Here is a 26,914-nt window from a genome sequence, read left to right as displayed (position 1 = left end):
AATTACAACCTTACAAATAAGTAATAAAAAAAGCAAGCCTCTTGTCCTTTTTGAAAGTGCAGTTATAGGCTGTAATTCTGAAACAGGTATATGGACATACGCTTTGGATGCTCTAGTCACTGAATACTGATGCAACCAGTACATCAATCTTGTCATGAAAGCACAAATAGTCAAAATACAGTCTTTAAGGCATTGTTGTCTATTATAAATCAGTTAGAATAATTCATGCTATAGATTTCCCAGCGCTGCAAAGCCTCATATTCAGCAGAGTATAAACATATATTACATCTTATAGATTTTTTTTTTTTTCCCTTCTTGGTATGAGTCAGACTTAAACAATTCTACAGGAAAAGAATGCACAAAGACAATTGCCTGAAAACCTTCCTAAATAGGAGGTGGAATGGAAAGTTATTTTTTAGTTCCAGGATTGTTTTAACAGCTCTAGTCACACCTTTGTTATTAGGTTTGGAGCATGTTGTGCAAGAGCCAACAGCCAAGCCTGTATGTGGAGCATATAGGGGCTGTGTCTGGAGTCAGGCTGAAAATGCAAATAGCACTTTCTTTTCTGGTTTGGTTTCTCAACACAAGTTAGAGCAGCTTGCACCAACTGGTAAAGGCTGCAAAGGACCGTTTTGCCAGCTGGGAGGTGCAAGGGTGTAATAATGCTGCTGGCTCCCTGCCTGTGCCAGCCACAGGGAGGAGAGTGGCAGAGAAGCCAATGTATGTCTCGGTGCCACTGAAGAGCAGAGATTTTTCCACAAACCAGGCTTAGAGACAGCTTGTGCCACTTGAGAGCAGGGCATTGTGGATCTAAAATAACCCAAGACTTGCCATGAGATATTTACACTGTGACTCCCTATATACTTTGATTTTAATTTTCTGAAATTTCAAGAGAACTCCATTAAATCCAACTGATTTAAGTCATGGAGAGCTGACTAATGTGCAGTTCTCTAGGTTGGGATAAATGGCCTTGGGAGTGAAGGAGTTAACTGACCATCATCAATTACAGCATCAGAGGGGGTGATTAGGACTGAAATTGCAGGGAGGTTTTTAATTTAGCCGAGTAGAAGAGACTCCCCCAGCTTAGCCAAGCTCATCAGATCATATACTTCTTACTGCTTCATCCGCTTACCAGGCACTGCCACTCAGAGCTATTGTGCACGGAGAGGGCACTGAGCAGACACAATGATATAATATTATTCTGTTGTCCAGAAATCCACCCGAGACTCGCTGTCACTTTGCCTGCTGCAGAAGTGCCTAGCCTACAAAATTCTTATAAAGACCCCAAATCAGGAATCAATCAGCAAATGATGTAAAGGAAGAAATGGCACAGTTTTAAAGCTTAACAGGAACTAATTTATCTGCCTGATTTCCCCCCTCCGCCCCCAGCGGAGTCCTGCTGAAGTAGCTGGGATTACTCCTCGGAGTATAGACGCATACAAGCTTATGTTGTGTTAGGATTAGGGATGAATCAGTTGGATGCATGAATTTGCCTGGCTCCGTATGTATTCAGTAGAAATGAGGGGTATGGAGGGCAATATATAGACAGCTTTAACTTCTCCGGTGTGCTTTCCTGGTAAAACTGGTTAGTTGGATTTCTTTGGGCATTGCCTTTGGAGAATGGCAGGAAAGAGCCTGTGAAGAGCTGTTTGAGGGAGGGGAAAGGGGTCTCGGCCCTGGCATGAAGCTTTTGGGGGAGCTGCAGGCACAGGCACCAAGGGGAGAGTGTGGCTTGAGGATCTTGGGGTGAAGAACTGCCTCTGCTCAGCCAGGTCCCCCCCCTCTCCCCCTGGGGCTGCTGGCTTGGTACATATCTTATGTCAGGGCTGTCAAATGGGGGGAGAGAAAGAAGAACATCTCCTACATACACCTGACCCCCTCCATGATTCATCTGCTCTTATTTTGTATTTCTGGTAGAATCCCTTGAGTGTTTTGCCTCTGGATTTTAGGAATTTGTGGGGAGAAATGGTGGGTGGATGCTGTTTATAGAGTCAGCTTTCATGTTCTTTCTGGGGATGGAAGAAAAGGGGGGAAGAAGGACAATAGTAATCCTACCAGAAAATGTTCAAGTTGGGCCTGATCCGAAACTCGGAGGTAGTTGGGCTTTGGTGATGTAGATACCCATGTTTGCAGGCTGCTTTGGTGCTTTTGTTTTCCTTGGTCTTGAGACAAACCCCTCTTCCACCGGAAACTTGAGAACAGCAAGAATTGAGATCAGGCTTATACCAGTGCAGTGTAGTGGGAACCTGCAGCAGCCCTTCGTGCTCCTTCCCTTGGGTTTAGTTGCTTGTAATGCTGTAGAGCTCCTGCTGCTGAGGCTGAAGTTTGGTGTGTGATCATGTAATTAAAGATTAACTCATAGCATGCAGGCATCTGGAGGCTAAACCAGTTGCCCATGAAACATTCAGCAGCATTTTCCGTGGTGGTTGACGAACCATTTTTATTTTGATTAGTTTTGTTAATATGGCACTTTGTGTAATCATGGAGACACTTACCAAGTACCACCAGTCACCTGTGTAATCCTAATGAGTGCATGGAAATGAAAATAAGGGGCTTCTGCAAAGTGTTAACATTGAGCTGCTGTTTTTCAGTATGTCGCAATGCTGGAGGAGACTTGGCAGCTCCATCAACCCACCCCTAGGTTTGAAGTGTGAGAGCATACCTTTTTTTTCCATTGCTGGGGAAGGATAATCGGAGCTAGTCCTTGAAATGGTCTGTAGTGAGGCAATAGGTGTTTTAACTTCAGGGTTATCACCGAGTGAACCCTACTCCCGATTCAAGCAAACTCCCATTGATTTCAGAGGAGTTATGCCTGAGTGCAGGGGAGAACAGGGCTTGGGTAAGCCTTTGTGTGACCTACTGCTGATGGGTTTCCACTCTAGCCCACGGTGGCTGTGAATTGTTGTGTTGCTGATATTAAAAACTTGGATATATTGATTATTAAAGCCATTTCACAACTGTCAGTTCCTCCTGCATGGTAAAATCCATATTATTCATATAAGACAAACTGGAAAGGAAAATCTACTTCCCAAACCTGAGAGCAGTGTGTGGAGACACAGCTGCTTTGCTTTGTGTGCTCTGAGCAGTGGCTCCATATGACTGCTTTGCAAAGGTGGAAAGGAGGTCCTTTCTTGAGCAGGGCGAATTTGAGGCTCTTCAAGCCCTTTTGCCCAGGTCCGAGTGTAGATCCATTGTGGGATCTGCTGTGAGAAACTTTATAGGTAAAGGACCAGGATGTGTTTTCCATGTTAGAGGCAAAGCCTGAATTTCCTGTGAATGGCCATAAAATTAGGGTTTAACACACAAAGGTCTTGCTATTTGTTAAAGGATCTCAAGGAGAAATTAGAGATGAGCAGTGTTTCAGGGGAGTTGGGCTCTTTCTTCTTTCCTCTTGCATATAAACTTAAGTTTTGTGAGAAAACATGATTGCTTTGCTGTGTTGTAGGAGATCTCATTGTGGGTCCTCTGCACTACCTGATGCTTGCATGTGGTTTTGTAGACCCCAGCACGGACACCACAACCTTTGCTGGGACCTTCCAAAGAGCCTCAGCAAGCGGACCTTTGACAGGTCTATGCTGAAAGTTGCTGCTGGCTGTTTTTCAGCTGTCTGCTTTTGTTGTAATCTATCTTACTGACCTGTGAGCTGTTGCACGTTACGGCTCTGATCTGATGTGTGCACCAGCTGCTTGTCCAGAGCCATCATACTCTGTATTTTGGGCTGCAGCTATTTCTGTGCTGCTGTTGAGTCGGTGGGAATTGTACCATGGGCTGAAGCCAGTGGGGAGACATGTGTAGACTCTAACTTATTGTGTGCTTTGGGAAAACTCTTTGGTCTAAGAAGGCACTGATTTTTTTTCTGCAGAAGGACATGAAAAAGAAACCTTGGAGTGCCCAAAACTACTCAAAAGGGTGTTTCTATAAGGGCAGCCTCCCAGAGATTGCTTCCCACAGAGCCTTAATATACAATGAAAAGTCACGCTCTAACCCTAGGAACAGACACATCTTCTCATGCTGTTTAATTTCAGTGATGTTCAGGCAATAATGTCAAGAGCTAACGTTATTAATCCAAAAATAGGTTATAAAAGAGGGGGGAAAAAAAAGAGCTGCTCTCTGAAAATTGAAATACAATTGGTAGAAAGTCAAGCTGCAGAACTTCTTTAATTTGATAATAGCTCAAATCAAGAGGAAAGAAATTCCATGAGCCTGTCAAGGGTCCTGGTCTGAGCCCTACTGAGTTCAGGGAGACTGTTACAAAGATTTTGATCGAATTGCAGGAGGGGGACCTAATTAATATTTGTTGTATTGTTTGGAAATGAAAGGACTTAAATTCTTGTGTCTTTAGAGTTTGCTGAAGTGATTGATACCTGCATTTTCTAGTGCCAGCATATTAAATATTGTATACATTTTTCATCTTTCCTAATTTATCCTATTAGAAAAAATGAGTAAATAACAAATATGTAAATATATAATGTTATACTTTAGTATAGGCTGAATGCTGCATTCAATGATGAATATTGTTGACTATAGTAATTAAGTCTGATTCCAGCTCTAAAGTTATTTACTTGTCAATATTAGTGAATCTAGTACATCTAAAACTGCAGGCAGTTTTCTGTTTACTGTATAAACAGTAATTGCCTGTTTAAGTATTTGCTAAAGTATTGTTTAAATCTAAAATCAAGATCACAAGTGGATTTCAATAACCTAGTTAATTTGCTTTAATTTTGGAATTCTCTCTCTGCATGGGAAGAGAAATATGAAAAGTAATTTCATCTCCTTATAGTTGATCTAATTGTATGTACTTTTGATGGATTAAGTTTCCAGTTAATTGTGGAAAATGCAACAACAGTATTATAAAAAGAGGTTTAAAATAAAAGAGTTGCTGGCGGCTTTGTGTGCTATTTTACAAAAAAATGTTTAACATTATTAATTTTACAATGGCAATTTAGAAATATTAGTTACATCTTCCCACTTTCAAACCTCCTAAAATAGATGCTTTTAATCATACTTATTGATATTATCTATGTAATTATTTTTCATTATGCAAATATGTCTCAATTGCTGTGTAATAATGTGATGGAAACACTTTTTCAGTGCTTTAAAACACATCCTTAACTAAATCCAGGAGACAAGGGAAAACAACAGGCAAAGGTTTTTGGAAAGCAACAGTAGATTTATATTGGTGATATTTAATAACGAATGTTTCGATGATTTCAAACCATGCTATGAAATAATGAATGATCAGTAAGAACAATTTAAGTTTTTAAAATAATGATCTTCAGTCGTGTAACTTTTTATTCTTAAAGCTGATGCTAGATTAAAATAGAAGCGATTTCTAGTAAACAGCATATTTTGTTAGACTTTGCATATGTGTAAAAGATGTAAATAATTAGCTTCTAATTCATGTGCATTCTGTAAAACATTGTGCGGGTGCCTTTTTCCAGAGAGAAGCAATCTACAGTGTTGGAGGATTCTGAAAAGTTTATTTGAAAGTATAACTAACAGAGCATAGGCAAAAAGAGGCATTCAGAAACTGAGAGGCTTCAAATGAATGTTTCTTTCCTTTTGGGGATTTAAAGATTGTGAAGACAAATGCACTGATGGGAATTGCTCAGGACAGCATCAGATCGAAGTTTCCTGACTTGTTTTTAGTGTCACTGTGTGATTGCTAGCTTAAAATAATTCAGGAAATGTTCTCTTTTGTCAGAATAAAGCAATTATAATTTCTAGCCACTGATAACTTGCAATTTGTTCTGGCTTCTTTTGTGTAGATAGTTAAATACAAAAATGAAGACCGCTTTCTGTGTTGTATAAAGATTTGGATGAATCCACTAAGGTTCTAGTTTTAAAACAAAGTAAATGGTTATTGCACTTGGTGGCAAAAATGAGGGTTGTCTGAAATAATTTATTGGGTATGTTCTCTGTGGATTTTCCTTGTAAAAAGTTGTTTTAGTGCTTTATTATTTTCTTAAAGGAATTTATACATGTACGTAAACCCCCCCAAGTGAAAGTGCTGCTTCAGCCTTTATTGCAGCGTCACTGTCTGCAGCTACAATTTCAGCCCTGAGCTTAACTTTTCTTTTCCTTTTTTTTTTTTTGCAATGTATGTGGTTTTCATTAAACCTGTAATTAGTATAATTAATAATTATTCACTAATTGAAACGCAGGTTAACAAAGTTCCATATGTAAAAGTAAAGGGGGAAAAATGTCATTCATTCACACTGGGCTTTATAAGCCTATAAAACTCTTCAAAGGACTTCAAGATATCAAGCAATCTTTTATTCAGCTAAACCTACCCCCCACCTTCACTCTTACACACACTTAAATACGCAGTATGCTCACAGCTTGGAAAAAAGCAAGAAAAGCCTTAATGGATCACTGATTTTTAACCAAAGAGGTAGGTATGTATTCCATATAAATGGTTTTAAAACAATTTTTGTGTTAGTATTAATAATTTTCATCAAATGACAGCAAGCGTCTTAACACTATAGAAAGCAAAGCTTTCAACTGTGCACTTGTTAACAGAGCTTTTATTTCAGGCTCAAAACACCTAAAAAAAATTACACTGGAGCAACTGTGTAGTTTGCTCCTTTCTTTACTATATAGGTATCATCTTGTAGGCAGAGGCTAATAAAGATTTAAGGGTAAAGCGGATAATTAAGGTCCAAATTTTGTTTGTCTTTACATCCAGGAGTAATTAACCCATATGAATATACTATGAGACAAATAACATGAGGCAAGGTATTCACATATGCATAGGTTGCAATACCCAGCTCTAGTTAGGTGCTTTAGAGCTGATGTAATAAATCAAAGAATAGAATAATTATTTCTCAATTTACCATGACACAGATATCTTGTCATCACCCTGGTTATATGTACCTTTAAGAAGTGGTGAATGTTAGAGATCTATTTAACCACATCAGTGAGACAGAGCTAGCACAGCAGGAAATATTACTTTGTCTTTTTTTTTTAAATACAAAATCCCTTGTCATGTTATTTGTTCTTATTAGAAACAAAATATTTTCCATCTGGAACAGAAGAACAGAATTTTATACCTAGGACATGAATATTTATTCTTAAATGGTTACATATGTAAATAATTTAAAGCGTTTTGCTATTGGGCATATTTCAGATTTTTAGAAGAAACACTAGAAAACTTCTGTATTTAGTTATACACTTCAAGAGCTGTGTGTTTATCCAAAATATTTATTTGCAGTTTAAAAATGGACTTTTTGGTGAAATTTGCACAAAATAGTCATTATTTAGATCAGTTAAGTGTGAAGCGAAGATACAGATACACTCAATGTGTGCTTTTTCTGCAGCTGTTTGGAACCAATGGAGTTATTTATTCAGAAATGTTTCTTCAATGCTTTTAACCTGTGTTTAAGAGCATAACAGTGAGCTGAAAGTGAATGTTACAGTAAGCTAAACACTGACGTGTTTCCTTAATCTCAGACTTTAAAATATAATTGAGGATAGTAACAAGCCCTGGACAAACGACTGCTGTGCAGTCTGATGGTGGGCACTGAAATATTATAAGCTTCATTTTCCTAATGCTTCCTTTCAAAATCTGTTATCTGCAGTTATCTTAAAATGTGAGTGCTTTTTGGAACACTTGATTTAAAGTTTCTCAGGAGAGTTTACTATTTCGATCAGATAATTTTACAGAGTACGCATTAACAAAAATCCTCACAATTCCCTGTTATCTTTGTCCCTCTTTTAAAGGGGAGAGAAACCGAGGAGGATAATGACTTCTGCTTGAGTGCAGTTCAATGTGTTTTAAATGTTTTACTGATAAACATTCTCATCTATGTATATAAACACAGGCAGAGGTATGTGTTTATTTGTTGTCATATTAAACAAAAGCTGTTAGAGTTCCCTCACTGAGATTTAGCCACTTTGTCCTACTTGCACGTTACTGATAAATATCAAATCCAGCTCAAATAGTAAACAAATGCTCAGGGTGACTGAAACAGCATCTTTTCCTGACTTAATCTGTCTGAACAGGTAAAGAGGTAGGGAAAAACATAAGCCTGAAGACCTTGCTGTACCTTCAGCTTCCCTGCTGACGCCTGTCAACTTCTTAAAACTACTTTTTAAGCTGGGTTTGGGAAGGGGAGGAAAGAGCAAGGGAAGCTATTTTCAATTATGGATGCCCAGTGAGAACCGTGGCATGATGGTCAAGCCATCTCTTAACTCTTAAGCGTGCCCTTCAAAGACCACAAATGTGTTCAAGCACTCCGATATATTTGAGATGCTCACTGGGTATCATAGGGAGGGTATCGTATCTCTGAAGTTTTTCAGATTTGGTAACAGGTGATACTCACAGCTATAGCTAAATCTACCCACTGAATTAAAAACTTGGGGCCAGAATGTGTATTTGTTGCACTACAGGAGCCTACTGCAACGTCTAAATAGATAACAACAGTTCATTCTAATTTTATTTGGTGGTCTTACTGGAGAAGTTTGTAGCCTGCGCCTGTTATAAACTTGAAACTTGAATCATGGGATGGAAAATAACTAGTAACTAGGAAGTTGGTACTATGTTGTATTAATACCACTTAGAAATGTGTGCTCTCTAAAAATCAATACGATAAACTTGCTGCTTGTTCATTATCTGACTAGTAAAGTGTTCTGTCTCAATAGGATTCTACCTACACAGGGTAGATCACCCAGGAGGGTGAGACCTGTTATTTAACGACTAGATTTTACTTTGATTCTTAATTTGTAGGTAATAATAAAATATCCTTAAACTATTTTTCTCATACAAAAATAGCCCAGTGCATTTGAATAGGTCTCATGCATAGATAATTTCTCACCTGAACTGTAAAGATTTCATTTTTAGTTTAAGGGTATTTTGAAGTAATACAGATTAATTTATTTGTAGATGCAAGCGTTCAAACAAAATCTCTAAATATCGAGGCTACTGCATTTTTCTGTCCTTCTCTTTCGGGTCCTCTGGTTGTTTCCCTAATTCCTTTTATGAAGCAATTTTAATACTTTTGTCAGACTGACCTAGACTATTTCACAGAGTATTTTAGGTACATTTCTGTGGCAGTATGAACCTTGAAGCCTTTTTGGTTGCAAAGAAATTAAGCTCAGGTATATGTGAATTTATTCTCGTGCCTGAGTTGGAATGTGTAATAGGTAGTACTCATATGCACATAGTTCAGGTACTGGAAAATGAATCAATATAAAACAGCAATTATTTAGGGTAAGGCATAGTCTTTGCATCTATCTAGGCAGCATTTAGTGACTGTGGGCATTATCATGGCAAAATAATAATATTAGAAATTAATTCAGGTTAATTTCCTTTGTAAAGCTGGCTTAGGAGTATAAAATATGGTTTGAGCCCGAAACCTGTGTTTTCCAGTATGCAGGGCTGAATCTTCACCTCGTATGCGCAGACAAAATGTTCCTGCTTTAGTTGACAAAATGCTCATTTATACAAGATGAAGATGCAGCCTACATCAAAAACCTCGTTCTGATTACTCGACAGCTTTTAACACTTAACACATCTCTAAGCATGTACTGGAAAACTGCTTGGGAGGAGATGTATGTATATGCATCTTACCCCAAAACACCCTAGAAACTGATTAATCTATTTTGTTAATCAAAGATTTCATCTTCACATTATAGTACAGCCAGATTAGTAAAGCTGTGATGGTGGGACACATGATCATTTGCTAAGTAAAGTCAAAATTAATGACAAATAAAATCAGCTTCCCTTTGTGGTTATTTCCAGACAGCTGCATCCAAATATAAAAGAACTATCAAAGGGAGATACCCATTAATTATTAACTCAAAACAACTTCAGAAAGCACTTCTTAAACCTCCATTGACATCATCCTGACAGGCTCCTAATCTCGGAAAGTTGTTGGTAAGAGTTGCATTAGACTCAGCATGTCACCAATTCTGACTCAAACAACTGCAACTCGAGATGCACTGCAGCATAGATATGAACACATGGGACAAACTACGGTCTCTTAAGACATCTGTGAGTAACATTTACAGCATAACATGCTGTATAATTCCCTGTGTAGCTCTACCTCTGCTGTCAGCATAATAGAGTTGTCAACAGTCTAATTGCAAGATGCAATATGTAGGGGGGTCATCCAAAAAAAGAAATCTCAGTGGAAAGTAGCACAAATCAGCTGTCATTATTATAAAGCTGGACCAACCTTTGGCTAAACCATTTAAACCTCTAGATTAATCCCCAGATTTATCTATATAGATTGGCTCAAACTCCAAGTTTGACTGCAGATGAAAGAGAAACTTCAAAACGAAGTCTATCATTTATGCCCATTAGACAATGCATTCAGTTAATGATCTGCAACTTACATTAGCCTGGAAACAGTGAAAGAGTGGCTTTTTTCTTTAAGGCTTAACTGTTGCATTTTTTTTCTTTTCATGTTCTACTTTGACCTTTATTTTCAACTTCTGTTTCTTAATTTTTGTTGGAGGGTGAAAATATTCTTTTTTTTTTAACAGAAGATTGTTCTAGTTTCTGTCTTTCCCTTTCTGCCAACTTACATGATTAAATGTCTCCTTTAGTCTAAAAATTAAAGTTGGAAAGAGCTTATTTGGCTTTATGTGGCATCAGTAGGATCTCGATTTATTTACTATAAAGTCTCTCTATTGCAAAATGTATATGCTAAATCAAGCTGTTAAATTCCTTTGAATAATTCTTTAGAATCTGATGCCACTGATTTAAAAAAAAAGAGAAACTGGTGTTAGAAACCCAATAATCCAATGAATTGGGTTGGGGTTTATAGCAATCACCTGAAGTTACCAAATTTATGTATGCTAAAAGCTTGTGATCGTGACACTATTCTAACTCTGCTGTTTCTTTTTTGTCTTAAAAAAGCCAAGCAAACTCAGAACAAAGCTATCCAGCCCCTTCCTCCCCCCTGCTGAACAGGACAGGCTACTAGGTTTTTCTTCGTTAAAAAAAGAAGATAGTAGCCATTCTTTCATCTTACGGGGAAACATTTAAATTTAGAATAATTAGAAGACAACAATAAGCAGCACTGAGCATGAATGACAAAATGCAGCTCAACTTGATGTTTTAATGTAGGTTTACCCCTCTCGTCAGTGATATTAACCCTTCTGTCTACTTCACTGAAGATTCTTCCCTTTATTCCCCACACTGTGATGGGAATGATAGATTATCAGAATATTAACGGTTTATAAACATGGCTGAATGAACAATGAGTTCAAGTATGCATTTTTCATATACTAACTCATATTTCAAGACTGTGCATTCCTATCTGTATATGATATAGGCCTTGCAAGGAGCTATGCAATAGATCAATTAGAATAGCTACTAGCTGGTTGTAAAGAAGAGAAAAGCAAAGGTTACTGGCTTATCTCAATGAAAATAGACTTTCAAGTAAACTAGAATCAATGTAATTTCCTCTTGTAAAAAATTGTTTCCTACCTTTGCTGGCCTGTTTCATCTGTTTCATTTAAAGATGCAACTTTTACTGATGCTTCTGCTCATCCTATGTTTTCATCAGTGAGAAACCTAAAATGCTCTTTGCCTAAAGTGTAGGTTAATATAATAGCTACTTGAAGCAGGAAACCTCTGCAATGTGTCTATAGTTGTCTTTATTTGGGCCTGTGCAGCATTTTGTTTGTCCTCTAGCCTTTTACGGCAGCTGGACCCTGACCTTCAAGTTCTTAAAAAGAAGGGGGGGGAAAAAGTATTCTTTTCAGATTCCAAGTTCCTCCCTTTTTACCCTCCCACTGACACCGTCCCATTCAATACTAGAGATAACTTTATTCATCTATACATCATTGTATCAAATTCAATAGGCAAACTGCTTCAACATGCTTCAGAGCTGGACAGGGCAGTAATGTCTTCATTTTTTCTTAATGCAATGAGTTTCTTATCGCAGTTCTTTCAAGCACAAAACAAACACTGTAACAAAAAATGATCTCCAAGTTTTTTCCCACCCTGCTATTTCACCATGGGCTTATTTCTTTGTTCAGTCTTTTAGTGGACAGCTACAGATACAATGGTGTAAAATCGATTACATACATACCTCCCTAACACCAGTTAAAAAGGAAATTTGGGGGCTCTTTTATAATTACATACTGTATTGAGATTTACTTTGGGCTCATACTAAGACTGTGGAAGTAACCTGTTTCGGAATAGGCTATCATTCCTTAAACAGGATACCAAAATTAAGTCGCAACTAGAAAAGCTAGTAGAAATGTCATGTTAACAGCAAATCTAGCTGATTGCTGCCTGGAAAAGACGGATCATTTTCCCAACTATGTCAGTGTGAATTTGATACACCTAATGTTACGAAACTCCGAATCTGGCATTAATTGCCAGGCTTGACTTAAAGCTAATGACACCAACTCCATGGATGTCAGTACAGCTCTAGCAGCAAGGAGTCTGGCTTTCCCTAGTTGGTCTATTCTGAGTCCTGCTCACCTGCAGATGAGTTTAAAGGAAGAGAACTGAATGTTTGTCCCAAGTGTTCATGATGTAGTGTGGTTTAAGCTTGCCAGCTGAGCTTCGGAATAATAGCTAGGAACATACCAGTAAGAAGAATAGATCAGTATTTTAATGAAGCACTTTAAGGGGTTATTTTTGAGTGCCTTTTTATTGTAACATGAAATATGTAATATTAGGATACCCCAGTCAAGCTCATATCTCATTGCCATCTTTGTCTTTTAAATGGAAAGTAAGGCTGGAGGGGAAAAAGTTGGTTAAAACACAGAACTTCTGAAGCGCTTAAACCAGTGAATGGTACTGGATCACTTTTGGGGACGAAAAAGAAAGAAAAAAAATTAGACTTACATCCCTGCCTGGGTGTTTTCCACCATAGGCCCTACATGTTTATGTAGAGGGTATTGCGAACGTTTGGAGGGATTTGGGACTTTCAAAAGGAAGAAGTTTATACATTAGTGCTGCAAGTTGCAAAACACTGTTGATATTCAAATGTTTATTGTGTAAAATCTGGGATAAGCTTCAGCATGAGAGCTCCTTTAAGTGCCTACAACTATTGCTAATTCCCCTCAGCATTGAGGCTTGCACAAAGGCCTTAATCCAATTCCACTTTTTTTTCTTTTTTCTCCCTTTTTTTTTCCTCAGAAAGCCTATGCCATTTTCTCTCACATAAACTAACAACACTATCCCATCACACTGCAGAATGGCTCAAAGAAAAAGGGCTCTGTGTTTATACTTCACCAACACTTTGTGTTTCTTGGCCAAGTATGGCAAGAAACTTTAAGTGGGTCCCCCAGGCCCCACGCCACCTTTAGAAAGAAAAATAAGCCCTCGGAGATTGAAAACAGACTATTTTAGGCACCAAAAAAACCTATGAAATGGGAACTATTCTTTCAGTCACTATCCCTGAAAAGAAATTGATCACTCCAGCCTCATTCTTCCAGTTCTGATTTAAATTATGAAACACAGGACTCGATACAATAGTGTATTCTAACTTGTGTGCGACATCATCCTTGGAGATACTCTTTTATGAGTGTCCTTAGACAGTAGTATTTGTGTGTGCATTTTTTTATTCCACTATCCTGCTCATCAAAACAGCTTAAAACTCCATCAGGGAAAATAAGTTTTCCAAGGTCTCTGGGTTTATTTTTATGAAGTGCAAAAGCAACTGCCTTGCATTATTGCAAGTGTATTTGTAAGATTCATCCATAATCTGCCTTGTACAAAGGAGAGCTCAGGAGAGCTCTAAGTGGTCAGGTATTCTATGTAAATAAACCTTCACTTATTTCTGACAATCCCAGCAGTGTTGTCAAGGTTTAAACAACAACAAAGACTGAGCTGCCTTGAGGATTGACCTTCCACTAGCAGGAGGGGAGAAACTGGTCTGGTTTCCATCTGATCATCTTATGAAATGCTACAAGAAAAAAGTCTGCTGTAACTAGTGGGGATGCTAAAATGCCAGGGCATAAATCAGCCTGTAAATCTTTATTTTTATTTACTTTTTTTTTTTAGTTCCAAACAAGAATTAAAACTGCTTTTATAATCAGGGCTCCTTCATTTTTACCATGAGAACCCAGCTGACATCCTATAACATCAGTTGTGCTAATTTAGACAGCATTGATTCCCATCTTTGGAATAAGCTCATAGTTATATTGCCCCACAAGGGATTGGATGAATTCAGCCTGGAAGGGAATCACTTACTGAAGCCTTTGACAAGCTGGAAGTTATTCTCCCTTCACACTGGCTTTGCTCTTGAACATGTGTGTTAATGGCTGAGCCAAAACTTCATATGGTTTTTCTTCCCCATTTATACAGCAACTAAAGGAGTGACTGCGGTTTATTCGCATGAGTTTATTCAAATTGAAAACTTTGTCACGAATTATGTGAAGTAGAACTAACATCTTCTGCGGGTTTTGCTTCCCTGAAGAGTTTTAGTGTGTTCCAGGAACCTGGTTTTTTGCCCATCTCTAAAGGTTTGTAGGGCATTCAGGAGGGAAGGACCTGCTGCCCCTCGTGGCCTTGTGCTGCCATCTAGAGCTGTGTCCCAGCTCCCGTTTCCCCCAGGGGTGTTAGAAGCAGAAGATCCCACAGGTGTGATGAGCAGAGTCCATAAGATTTGCGAGAGGTTCCTGCTCTGCACAGGAGGGAGGCTCAAGCAGAGTATTTCATCTTATGCAAGGGTTGCTAATTTATATGAACTTAATCCGCTGTTTCCTCAGAAAAGCACATTTTGGTGGTGGAGAGTGATGATGGCCTCTTATTTCTTAAACACTGAAAAAGCATGTTTTCGTGTTTTTGAGGGTAGGTTATTTCCTGCATTACTGTTTCTGAACTAGTTCATGTATTTGCATGAATCTCCCCTGACAGGCCCTTTGGATCATATTTACCTGTTACCACACACGGATTTGCTGAGTGCTGAAATCACGTTTTGAAGGTTTGGCTTTTTTTGGATGGCTTGAAAGGCTATAGCTAAAAGAGGTTTTATGTGTTAAGATTAAAATCATCCTGCAAGCATAGCTAACACAAGGCTTGAGTATTACTTAGGTCCTGCTTAATTTAGTTTGAGCATTATGGCAGGGTCCCAACCAAGTTTTGTTTAGTGGAACTTATCCCTAAAAAGTATCTTCCTCGAGCATCCCCTTTATTTTTCATGAAGGATAAAACAAGAAATACCTCTGCAAAAATACTAATGTGCTCCTGTGGAATATGTGCATTAAAATCCCAAAGATTTCAGAAGAGGCAGCAAAGCTGTTCTTGAGATTTTCATCTTGCTATACTACAGAAGTTAAAGACATACATTTTCTGTTCATAAACACATGAAGAGTTCTTCTTGCCCCAGAAAATAGGAAATCTGAGATGAGTTTTTTATAGGGTCATCAAATGACTGAATCTTTCTAGTGAGATTAATTTCTTCTGCATTGTGCTGTGCACAGTACTTATTGTGGCGAATTTGTAAGAGTTGATATCTTAGTTGACTGACAAGTCCCTAGATGTATTTAACAACTTTAATTGTACTTGTCATTTTCAAAATGAGTGGAAAAATGTAAGAAACCAACAGAAGTATGTCAGTTGGTTGTTAGTTACAGCAAAGTCTCTCTTTTATCTCTTCTCTCAGATGGAAACCGTCCTTTCTGTTAAATAGGGAGCCAGTTCAAAAACTTGAGACCTGTCACTGTCTTCAGCGTTTTTAATTACTCCTCTGCTTTTTTTGCTTTCTTTTGGGTTGTCTTGGTGCTAGAAGACTTCAGGGTTTTTTAGGTTCCCTCCTTGCCTTGTTCTCAGCACATAGTGTCTTTATCACGTCACAAAATTCAGATCCCCGATTGCTGAGTTTTGGTGCTATCCTCACTCTGCAAACACGTCCCCTTTTTTGTGAGGGGGAATGCACCTTGTCATCACGATGAAAGGATGGGAGAAATGAGCAGTGGTTTTGGGGGCAAGGAAGCAAACAGAAGAAAGCGTACAGGAATTGGTGGGCGAGTTACTTGTTAGCTAAAAAAAGAATCACAGGCTCCACTAGAACTTCTTAAAGTGAACATGTTGCTATTTTATAAACTAACTTTCTTGAAAGGCAGCATTTTCCTTTCCCCTCTATTTGTGTCCCAGTCTTTCTTATCGTCACTCCTCTGCTTCACACACAGGTTTCCGTGAAATGTAGATGTCTTAAAGGGTTTCTTTTTGGCTTGGCATGGTGCTTGGAGGTTCCTTCTGTAAGTACTGGAGGTTTGGATCTAATATCAAAGGGTTTAAAGCTAATGATTTTAAGTATGGTTGAATTTTATTGCTCCTCTGGTGGGCTAAAACCTTCAGTAACTCTTTGACCTCTTCCCAGTCAATCCAATTCCATCTAATACTCTGTGACTAATATGGTGGATATTTAATCTACTTTCCTGCTGAAATTACTTTTAGAGCCACTTTTTTCCTTAAATCTTCCTCTTTAGAGAAATTGCTGATCGTAAGCTCTAAATATGTTGCACGCTACCACAGGTTTTTTTTTAAAAGAAAAAGCTTTTCTTTTAGTAAAAGAAAAATTAAAAGATTTAATTTCTTTCTATAACATAAATGAAATGGGGTTCTATAATTATATTATGAGAGTAAAAGCCAGGTTAAAATGAAAAATTGACAGAAACCTCTCTGATCCTGCTGTTAATACAGATATCATGATGAATAGCCACACCTTAGCCAAATATTTCCTGTAATATAGTTAAGCTTTAAAAAGAAAATTGAAGGAGGCTCCTAAGGACAGCATTTCTACCTGCTAGGCAATGCTTACCAAATGGATCTTTTCCTATTAGTACCATCAAGAAGCTGCACTAAGTTTTGTTTATACCATATTTTTTGTCCTTAAAAAGTGACCAAACTGTGGTGTTGAGGCCACAGTTACCAATTCTTCGTAGTGCCTGAGGTACTTGGATGTTTTTCCCTGTTTTCAGCTCTTAAGACATCCAGCTTGCAAGGATTCTGCACTCTGCAAATATGAGCAGAAGGGATTTGTTTATCTGATTTATGTGAGGACCCACCAAATTGGGTCATGGATAATGATCTCTACATCCACAATCCCGTGCCTTGTAATTTAGTCATGGGCATTGGCACACTGAATTCAATGGTCCTGAGTAATTTGAATTTAATGGAATTATTTATACGCCTGAAATTAAGCTTTTAGGCAAGTTCTTGTGGGATTGTGGCATTAACCTTTTCCATATGTAACCTCTTTAAGTGTGCCATCTAGCATTGTATTGAGTGAAGAGATACAGAGTTTAAATCTCAAATTTCTGTCTGATTCCAGAGCAGGCTGATACCATAGGAAAGGTGATAGGAAATGAGATTTCTGGTCACAGTCTAACTACCAAGAAGGATGTATTTACTACACCTGTGAAAGCAGAAGCTTCCAGTGCAGAGTGAATGGAAAAAAAGAATCCAAATTCTATTGCCTCTCCATAAGGCCAAGAATATTATTGAGATATCATGAGGTTAAATTAAAGGTAGAAGTGAGAACAAATCTGAAGTGTGAGTCTCAAAACAACCTGAGAATAAAAGCAATGGTGGGAATAGAGAAGATAAACCCCTAAGCCAGGTAGTTTTAGCTGTGGTTTGATTAGTTTGTGAAAGGGAATGTGTGGTCTGCAGGAGCTGGGAATGGGACTTGGTGATCTAGCAGTTTTCCTGTCTTCTAAAAGGTTACATCAATGAATGAGATGCATTAAATTACTAGTTAATGGAAAAGGTTGTGCTCTATTACTCTTGCAAGTAAGTGAAGGACTCCTGTCTTCAGACCTGTCTGTATGGTAGCTTTCACATGCCCTAAAATTAAAAGAAGGGTGAGGTGACCCAATCAACATGTGATAAACACCCATCCCACTTTGGGTGGGAGTGTGTGTTGAGGGAGTTGGTGGCCAAACTGGGGCATTCTGGGATCCAGCCTTACTTAAATTGGGACCCTGGCTTGCAGGAGCAGGAGGCAGGCTTGTGATGTCTTTAGAGTGTATTCTGCATCAGGAATATCTGGTCTCTGTTCTGAAATCTGTGGGTTTCCTTGAGGAAAACTCGAGTAATAATATTTTGCTGCTGACATGAGTGCTAATTGCTGCTGGAGAGCATGCAGGTATATGAAGTCTCACTGTGTATGCCAAGAGACAATGGCTGATGAGGCAAAAACCATGCAGTTGTGTAGATCAGTAAGCCATAGCTCAGCTTTTCTGTCCGTAAAATGATGCTATTTTAAAGCATGACATCACTTTCTGATGCTTAATACATTGGTATTTTAAAGTAGTTCAGCTCTTCAGAAATGCAGTAGAAGTACAGGATTACTTTTTCCCTTTATATATGGGCATAAATTGCATATTAAAAATGCAAAAATATGTAGGTATGTTTATACCCCTCCTCTTTTTGTCTGCTGAATAGAATTGTAATTGACACAATGCAAATGATGCATTAAATTTCTTGAACACATGGATAAAATAAGCCAATGTGAAAACCACCATGTGCAGTTAATTTATAGACAAACATATTTGGAACAGGTACAAAGGTGTAAAGCACTATGTTTTAACAGATTTTCCTGCCATATGCATTTGCTTCTACTGCCTGAATGAAAAAAAAAAAATGATTGAACTAAATATCTTTAAAAAAAATGTTCTTATACCTTTTGAAAATGATATTTTTTAATTCCAGGAACATTACTCTTCATGGGTATTAGTATGTTTAACTGCTTAAACTATTTCTTTTAGATTATTGTATAAATTGATGTGGTTTTGCTACTCAAGAAAGGAAATTTGGAACAATAAAACCCCCCAAACCCCTGAACTTTGGCATTCTTTTTTGTATTTATTGCGTCTCTTTGGAAATGACCTAATTTTAGCAATTCACATGAAAACAGTGGTCAGATCTTGTCATGTCAAATTAAGTCTGACAGCTCAGAAGTTAAACCAGTTTAGCTTGTTTTAACAGCTACACTTCAGTGATTCTGGGCTATTAAACTCTTTGGGAAACCTTCCACACTTTATTAGGGAAAGGAAATTTATATAGTGCAAGGAAGAAAAACATACGTAATTGCCAACATATACACAGTGACTCTGGTAATAATATCAGTTTGTATAGATTGTTAGTATCCAGTACAGAGCTGTATGCTTTTGTGTGAAGAAAAGATACATGGACACGATGGACAACTTCCCCTAAAACTATCATTAAGGTGAACAAGAGTGACTATTCAGTCACTCATTTGGGAAACTAAATTCAGTAAAGTGAATTTATCCATGACATTATTTCTTCAGGCTGAGCTCTATACTAAAACATATATATAAAATTTGGTCAAGCTTGCAACTAAATCTGGGCATTAGGTTTGTCCACCACTTAAATCCCATGGTGTAAACCTGTGGGAGAAGTTTGAGTGAAGTTCTGTTTCCTGTCCCAGTTCCTATCTCCTTTGAAGGCCACAGACATGCTCATTAGTAGGATGCAATGTGTATGTCAGGCTTATGGCTCTGTTCAGGGAACAGAAAAGCCTCTTGCTCACCCACTAAAAACCATCAGGTATTACGTCCACTCAGGCATGGCAACAAGCCAGCTCAAATCTCAGGCTGAAGCTCTTAAAGGCAGGGTACAGAAGGAAGAAACCTGCAGGCATGGTGGGATCAGAAAACAATTTTCCAAACCTGAAAATCTGGGAGGCTGGGATGAGGAGGACAGAGCCTGAAATCAGATTTGATGCTTCATTTAGCTGTGTAGAGACCCTTATATTTTATCTCCTTAGCATGGCCACTGCAGACTTGAACAAGTGGTGATGGTTCTTCTGTCCTGACTTACCATAGAGGGTCTAAACCTGGGGTATCGAACGTTAAGTGGTTTGAATGATAGTACAATGCCACCCCACTATTCTGTTTAGATTCAGGTAGCAACTCAACATGTCTTCAAGGCTCTTCTCACATCAGCGTTTCTTCATCAAGGTCAGTCTAGCACTTGTATTTTCTGGACAGTTTAGATTAGGGCTTTTTAGATCTCTTGCTACACAGCAGGTTTTCAAAACTATTTTGTTTAAATATCTTAATTTTCCATATCAAGTAATTTGGTGATGATTAATATCACTATTACATATATTATCAGTTCCCACTCCTTACCTTTTTTTCTATCCCTCTTTATGCATTCAAGAATTACCAGCAAGTTTCAGTCACAGCTGGTGATCTACCACGGCTTTTACCTTCTCTTGAAGATTTCTGAATATAGCTCTGCTCTGTTTCCTTCTGGTCTGTTGATGTGTATGCTCTGCAGTAGTGCATCAAGACAGACTGTGTACAAGCCATCTTCACAGAAATGCTGTTTTTTGACTGATTTCATATTAACAACATGTTGAGAGCCGTCACCCAGTCTTTAATCCCTTTAACATATGCACAATTGGTTTTAATAAAAATATCATGTAGTACTGATTGTGTCTGTGCATTATCAACAAAATGTGCAGCCCAAAATATCTATGTCAAAACTGTTTGCCAAAGCTTATTTTCAATATGTTCACTGGCTAGCATAAGGCCAGCATCCTTACCCTGGAGGAGGTGTTTTAAGGGCTAGAAAAATATTTTAGAATGGCAATAACTGATAATATTGGCTGGTAGAATTTAAGTAGGACCATGTTTTGCTGTGCTTCATAGCCTAGGTAAATACCAGGGCTTCAGTAAGCCTTCAAACAGATGCTTAGTTGTCTTTTTATCATTTCTCCTGAGTTATTACTCTAATACAGAGCAGAGATTTAAATGCTGATAAGTAACTCCCGGTGAGGCTTGACTGCAGTAGTGTGAGGAGCTGCTGTCTGCTTGGTGGTTCTACCAGAAGCTCCTGACTGTGTGGTGAAGTCAAAGGACTTCAGTGAATACCTGATAATGAACTGATTTAGCACAAAATCCTCTGCTTGCTTGAAAGCAAGCATTGACATGAATAGTGAAAAAGGTAGACACAGCGAAAAGCAGTGCAGATATGGATGTGTTGTTCCTCTGCCTTTCTCTTGGACCATCTCTGTAAGAAGTGGTTGCTTCTAGAACCATCTCAGTTACTATGAACTGGAAACTAAGCATGTTCATAAAACCCAAGGTCATACATGACTTCTGTTGGACTGCACCAGGTAATCTAGGAATTAAATGACAGTAACTTCTATTAAAAAGGGCCCTCGAAAAGCAGGAGTGTGTATGTGTAAGCATGTGCTTTGAAAACTGTTCTTGATGATACATCTTTCTTTGATCTATCTGAAACAAAAAGCTTTAATGCATTCCATTTAACTTTGCTTCCAACTGTCAAAAAATGGAGGAAAGCTGACTGTAGTGTTTGTTTTCAGAATCCTACTGCCAACATTTTTTCTTCAGGGGAGAAGACTGAAAGAACAACAAATCTCTTCTTTGCTGCCTTGGTCATTATAGTTTATTTTCACTAAAATCATACTACCTCAGTATTTGAAACTTTCTATGCAGGTGGGCAGTGTGAGACTGCAAGAGATCAATCAGTTCAGGTATAGGCTAATTATTAGGACAGGAGAGAAGGCAGTTTTAATATACTTCTGTATCAAGGGCTAGTGTTATTATGAAAGCCAGCTGGAAAACCGTGTATCATGATGATGAGTATTGCTTTAATACTTAGGCAGGTGTCAATGTAATGGAAGCAAAGGGTGCACATGGGTAATTTCTGGGCTCTTTTGGGACTCAGACTATTGAGGATAACTGGGATAACTTTTCTGATTCCTATTTTGTAAAAAGGGAGAAACAGAAGGTTGTTAGCATCTAACACATGAAAATCTATGGAGAGGTACAAAGGTACCAGTAGAGCACAACATCATTGTGGAATGTTGTTTGCTCTGCAGAGGGTAAAATTCTAAGGCTATATTAATTTGGAGAAAAGATGAGCATTTGGAAAAGACTGTCTCATATTGTGGCCTACAAAAGAGATAAGTGAAGCACTCAGAATGCTCATTGCATATATATAAGGAAATGACAAAAAATAATAAAACCAAGTTTTACCTTAGAAACGCATTTACAGATCCTGTGTTTGTCTTAAAGTAAGGGACCAGATTTGTGAAAATGTAATCAATTGTTTTTTCTGGGTGGCAGGTAGGAAGACAACTTTTCAAACTTAAAAAGAGGATTCCTGAAGGTTTGCATTTATCTCAGTTTTTCTCTTCAGAGTCATTTAAAATGATTGCCTGGGAGAAGTTCATGTGTGAACTTCAAATCTTGTGAAGAAGTTAATATGATATTTGTTTGTTTGTATGTATGTACTTTTTTCTGGTACTGTTTGTCACCAACTAGCTCCAAACTGACGCCAGTGTCTTTGGTACATTTCTGTCTATGGGTTTAGGTAGGTATAGGTGTACCTGTGTATCAATATGTGTACAGTCTCAGTGTATCACTAACTAAAAGGATAAATTCGTCCTATGGACCTATGCACCTGTGCTTTGGCACATGTGAATCTGAGCTGAGAAACTGAAACTATTTTATGAAATTAATTATGCTTGAAATATATGTAAAGAAAATGTGTTTGAATGACAGATAATTAAAATAAGAGCTGTCTTTTTTTCTAATGAATGTATCATTAGAGTTACAATGGTGGTGGGGGGGAAAGGGTTTAAAGGAAAATCATACCAGCAAGGCAGTGGGAAATGCTAATCTTAGAAGAGGTTACAGGAGAGTACACAGGAGCCAGTGTACTAGAGAAAAACACAGGGATATCATCAGGGCAGTATAACAGCATCATGATTGTCTTTGACAACACAATGGGTCTTTGCATATAATGTAAGCCCAAAATTGGACTATGCTAGTGAGATTGAGATAATGGCAATTAGAAAAAAAAGGAGGTAAAGTGGTTTTGAGTGCCAAATTATCCCCTCCTGAGCCTGATCAAATGCCCACTGTAACCAGTACAAACATCCGTTGACTTGGGTAGGCACTGGAACAGGCTCTGTAATTCAGGTTTTTCCTGTTGGTTTGTGCTATTTATTTTATCAGACTGCTGCCAGAGTGACCTTGAGAATGACCCAAAGAAGAAGTCAAATTACACTTCTGACTTTGCTCTTATTTTGTTTTTAGGTGAGATAAGGAAATCTGAAGCCTTAACTCACAAATCAGTAATAAGGGGAGAAGAAACTGCATGAAATAGTCCCCTCCTCCCAAAATGGGTAAAGAAAGAGCACTTACAAATCAAAGGGACAATAAAATGTTTATCCAGGAGCCAGAATATGTTCTCCTTTACACAGATGTAAATCAGAAATGGTGTGTTGAAACGTTTCAGGTCATACCTGTAGAAATGATGTAACAGTGCTGAGTTCACCTTTGCATGCCACGATTGTGCATGGCTTCTTTGAACATGTCTTGTCACAGAATTTTTCACCAGATCAGACTTGATGGATGCTAGTGAAAGCTTTTGTGAGAGTCCATGGTAGTTTCAAAGTGTCTGGAACTCCACTGTCCACGAACATTGAGATAAATGCCTATCTTCAGCCCTTTCCTTCCTCACATTCATATATGTGGAGTGGAATTTGGCTTCTTGCCTCACAAATCTCAAAGGACTAGGGTAAATTTATGTAATAAGCAACATGGAATATGCAAGATGTCTATATGGGAAACTCTAGATTATATGGTAGTCTATACTGTAGTAGTAGCTACATAATAGTTCTACATGAAGTAGCTAAAACTGCAACAGGGAGATTAAATTTAAAGTCTGCTGAAGGGCCTCCATAATCTGGGCAATCTGTTAAAGGACTATACATAATGAATGTTATCCTTCTCTGTACCTGAATGCTTAAAATTCATTTTCACTCTGTCTTCTCAAACTGAGGTTGTCAAATTGGTGCCAAGTAAGACAAGTTTATAATATATATTATGTACCTTGGAAGTAGGTGGATGCTAGTTCCACTCAATTTAACTGTGTTGCCTTTGAGGACAATTTGTTCTGACCTAGAGCGTGAAGCCTGTATACGAATCAGTGCTTTAAGTATGCTACCAAAAGAACTTGCTTGAATTAATAAAGAAAATAATTCATATAACTCTGGTGGGTTGGGTGGGAGAACAGTCATACAGATCCAGTTCATTGGTATGTGCTCACCTTCTGGTTGATTTCCTTTCCTAACTCAGCTGGTTTAAATTACTTGGCTTTGTCCCAGTAGAGGTGGGACCCATTCTAGTGGTTGTTTTTCAGCCTTTCTGTAAGACTTTGGACATACTGCTTCTCTTTTCTGTGTCTTTTCTGATGTGTAAAACGGGGTAACTGTAATTATCTACCTATTAGTAAGTTACTTTTTGAAAGTATTGAAGCTACAGGGTCAAGAAAGTGTGAAATATTAACAAAGCAGAATAAGATCATCATGCTGAATAACACATTTGAGAACTGTAACCTTCTGTTTGAAAGATGCACTTTGGTTTGTTCAGGTGTAATTTTGCCTATGGATGCGCATCCAGCACTTTTCATTATAACTGTACAAATTAGCTATGTAGCTTTTATTGGTAAGAGCTGTGAAATACATGTGGCCATGCAAGTCACAAGGCTTTCTTGTCCCTGACTGTATATGCTAACTCTTAAATTTTAAAGAAAGATATTCTAATTTTCTTGGAAGAAGCAGAAGGTTAAGAAAGCTTTAAGCAGTTTGTTGTTTCTGGGTGGGATTTTTAGGAAAATTACTCATAGATTAATGAATAAGGTTGCATTAATTTAATTTCTTTTGTGCAAAGCAATTCTATAGAACTTTATTTGACAGCTACAAGGTTGGATGCTACTTTGTTTTGTCTGAAATCTTTGGAGCTCTGATAAGGTATTCAAATACTTAATTTAGAGTATAGAACAGAGAACTGCACTGGCAAGCAAGGGTGGGGAGCCTGTAGTCTGTGTTTTAATTTGGGCATGGGGGATGTTTTACGAATGAATAAAAGCTAAGTTCAGCAAGACATATCCTCAAATGAATAAATGAGAAACAAGCTTGTGTAAATTTACTATGCAAGATCTACCCATGAAGTGCTTGGCATATCCTGCTATTAGAGAGGAAACATCCAATCCATCTAAAAACAAGAAGACACTAAAAATTATTAGTTGTGTTTTGTGACCTCTCAGGCATAATTAGACATTGTCTGAGTCACCTGTGCAGTGCTATAGGGAGGTATGTTGCAGAGAATACAAATACAAAACGCCCAGGCTGGTCATGAATAGTTATGCCAATTCTGATTGTACTACAGTTTTCTGTTACATATCCTCTAAGGTACAGCAGAAAGAAGCCTGCCATTTTAATGAATGTTTCTGGTGTACAGAGAAAGATGATATAGTCAAGCATAGGTCATCTATAGCCCTTAGTATCAGCTGTGGCATACATGCCATTATATCATAATACCATTTTATTCCTCATGATCTTTGATCAGTGCTAATGATCAAAGTTTGCATAGCAGCCAAGAGAATCATGAGACAGTAGATATTTATAGCTTATGGCCAATTCTGATTACTCTATAGCAGCTTTCCCAGTGTTCTGTAGTTTGATTGATGTCATTGGCATGCTTCAGCATTCAGAATATATCAAATAAATTTGCTATGCTTTGAACATGAAAGAGAAGTAAAACACTGATAATTTAAGAAACCAGAAAAGTGGGGGAGATAGGAGGTACGCATTGCTGCATGCCCTTTGGCAACTAATGCCATACAAACACTTAGCAACACAGTGCATGCATGCCAATTGCTAAGCAGCCTCTTTAAGGCAAGGTTTTACCTCCACTGTAAGAGTGCTGCTATTCAAAGGGGCTGATAAATGAAATCTGAACTGCATATGCTGCAGTGGAGAGGAGGACAGGAGCAAGAGACAGCTGTTTGGGGTGACTGCTTTACAAGCAGAAGCCTTTCAGTTCTATCAATCAGACAATGTGAAAGGCCCAAATCCAAAGACACCAGCATCCCAACCCCTTTGATCCCGATCCTAACAGTGTGCCAGTCACTGATGAAAATGCATTACAATGTGAGAATGGTCCATGTTTTGCCTTCCTTTTTCTGAGAGTCAGTATTTGTCAGATTTAACTAGTTAATGATTCTGCCCTCTCTCCTCTTTGTGCCATGAGGAATCTCGCTGCAGAGGTGACAATTGTTTATAGTCAATGAGCAGTTAAAGTGTAAGCAGTCCATGGTATCTGTAGGAGATACTGTCCTGCAAAGGGTTAAGCATTGACTCACTTCAAAATCGATGGCAAAATTATGCATACATTTTCCTCATCGAGACAGTATTTGGTTGAGACCTGTGAGGCCATGCCGTGGATATGAGACTAACATATTGATTCCAGTGAAAGCAATGTTATGGTGGCCTTGTGCTGAGGCTGTGACTCTGGTTTTAGGAAATGTGTGTTCTGTGCCTATTCCTACCACAGCCTTGTGTCTATATCAGTGCTTTCTGTCAATAACAAGCCCAAGATTTCCCATCAAATGAGGTTTTCCTACCTGCGAGTCTGCAAGAACAGTTTGCAGCTTGTCTTTTAAGTTCATGTGGCAACTTGTCTGCCTAAATACATCATTCATGTCACCATTCAGGAAATATCCGTATAGGTACTTAGGTGTGCCAGGAGATCAGGTATGCCAGAAGATGCTCTGAGAGGTATAAACTCTGTGGTTTTTGCCCCATTAGATTTTTGTATTGTAAGCTTTCCATCTGCAAAATGGGAGTTAAAAAAAAATATTCCTTTATCTATCATGACGATGTAAGCATTTTTTGGATGCTTATGTATGCATAGTGCCATGTCCAAGGGCTCTGATTCCAAGCTCTTCAGTAATGAAAACTACGCTTCTGTGTGGAGAAGTGCACGTGAGACCTGTCCCTCCATCTGTGAAAGCCAGTCTCATTTTTTCCAGTGTGTAACATCTTATCATGAGGCTTTCTTACTGATTCACAAACATGAGAGTTTGTAGGATAATAAAGAAAATGGGCAGCACACTTGGGTGATCTTCTTTGCTTCTTTCTTCTTTAAAAGC

The 26,914-nt window shown here is 38.2% G+C and overlaps 1 long non-coding RNA gene across 1 annotated transcript in view; it reads left to right on the top strand.

Moving 5' to 3' along the window:
* Positions 1 to 18,009: 18,009 nt before the first annotated feature.
* Positions 18,010 to 26,914, top strand: part of LOC133265662 (uncharacterized) — a 59,154-nt gene continuing 50,249 nt past the window's right edge. The window contains exon 1 of the long non-coding RNA XR_009742048.1: positions 18,010 to 18,062. This is a non-coding gene — a long non-coding RNA (uncharacterized LOC133265662). The remainder of the gene's footprint in view (positions 18,063 to 26,914) is intronic.

This window comes from Pezoporus flaviventris, unplaced genomic scaffold (genome assembly GCF_033815535.1).
Source record: "Pezoporus flaviventris isolate CSIRO_AGI_PZ_B2104156 unplaced genomic scaffold, CSIRO_AGI_Pfla_v1 ptg000006l, whole genome shotgun sequence".
NCBI lineage: Eukaryota > Metazoa > Chordata > Aves > Psittaciformes > Psittacidae > Pezoporus > Pezoporus flaviventris.
This window is presented reverse-complemented; position numbering and strand designations above follow the sequence as displayed.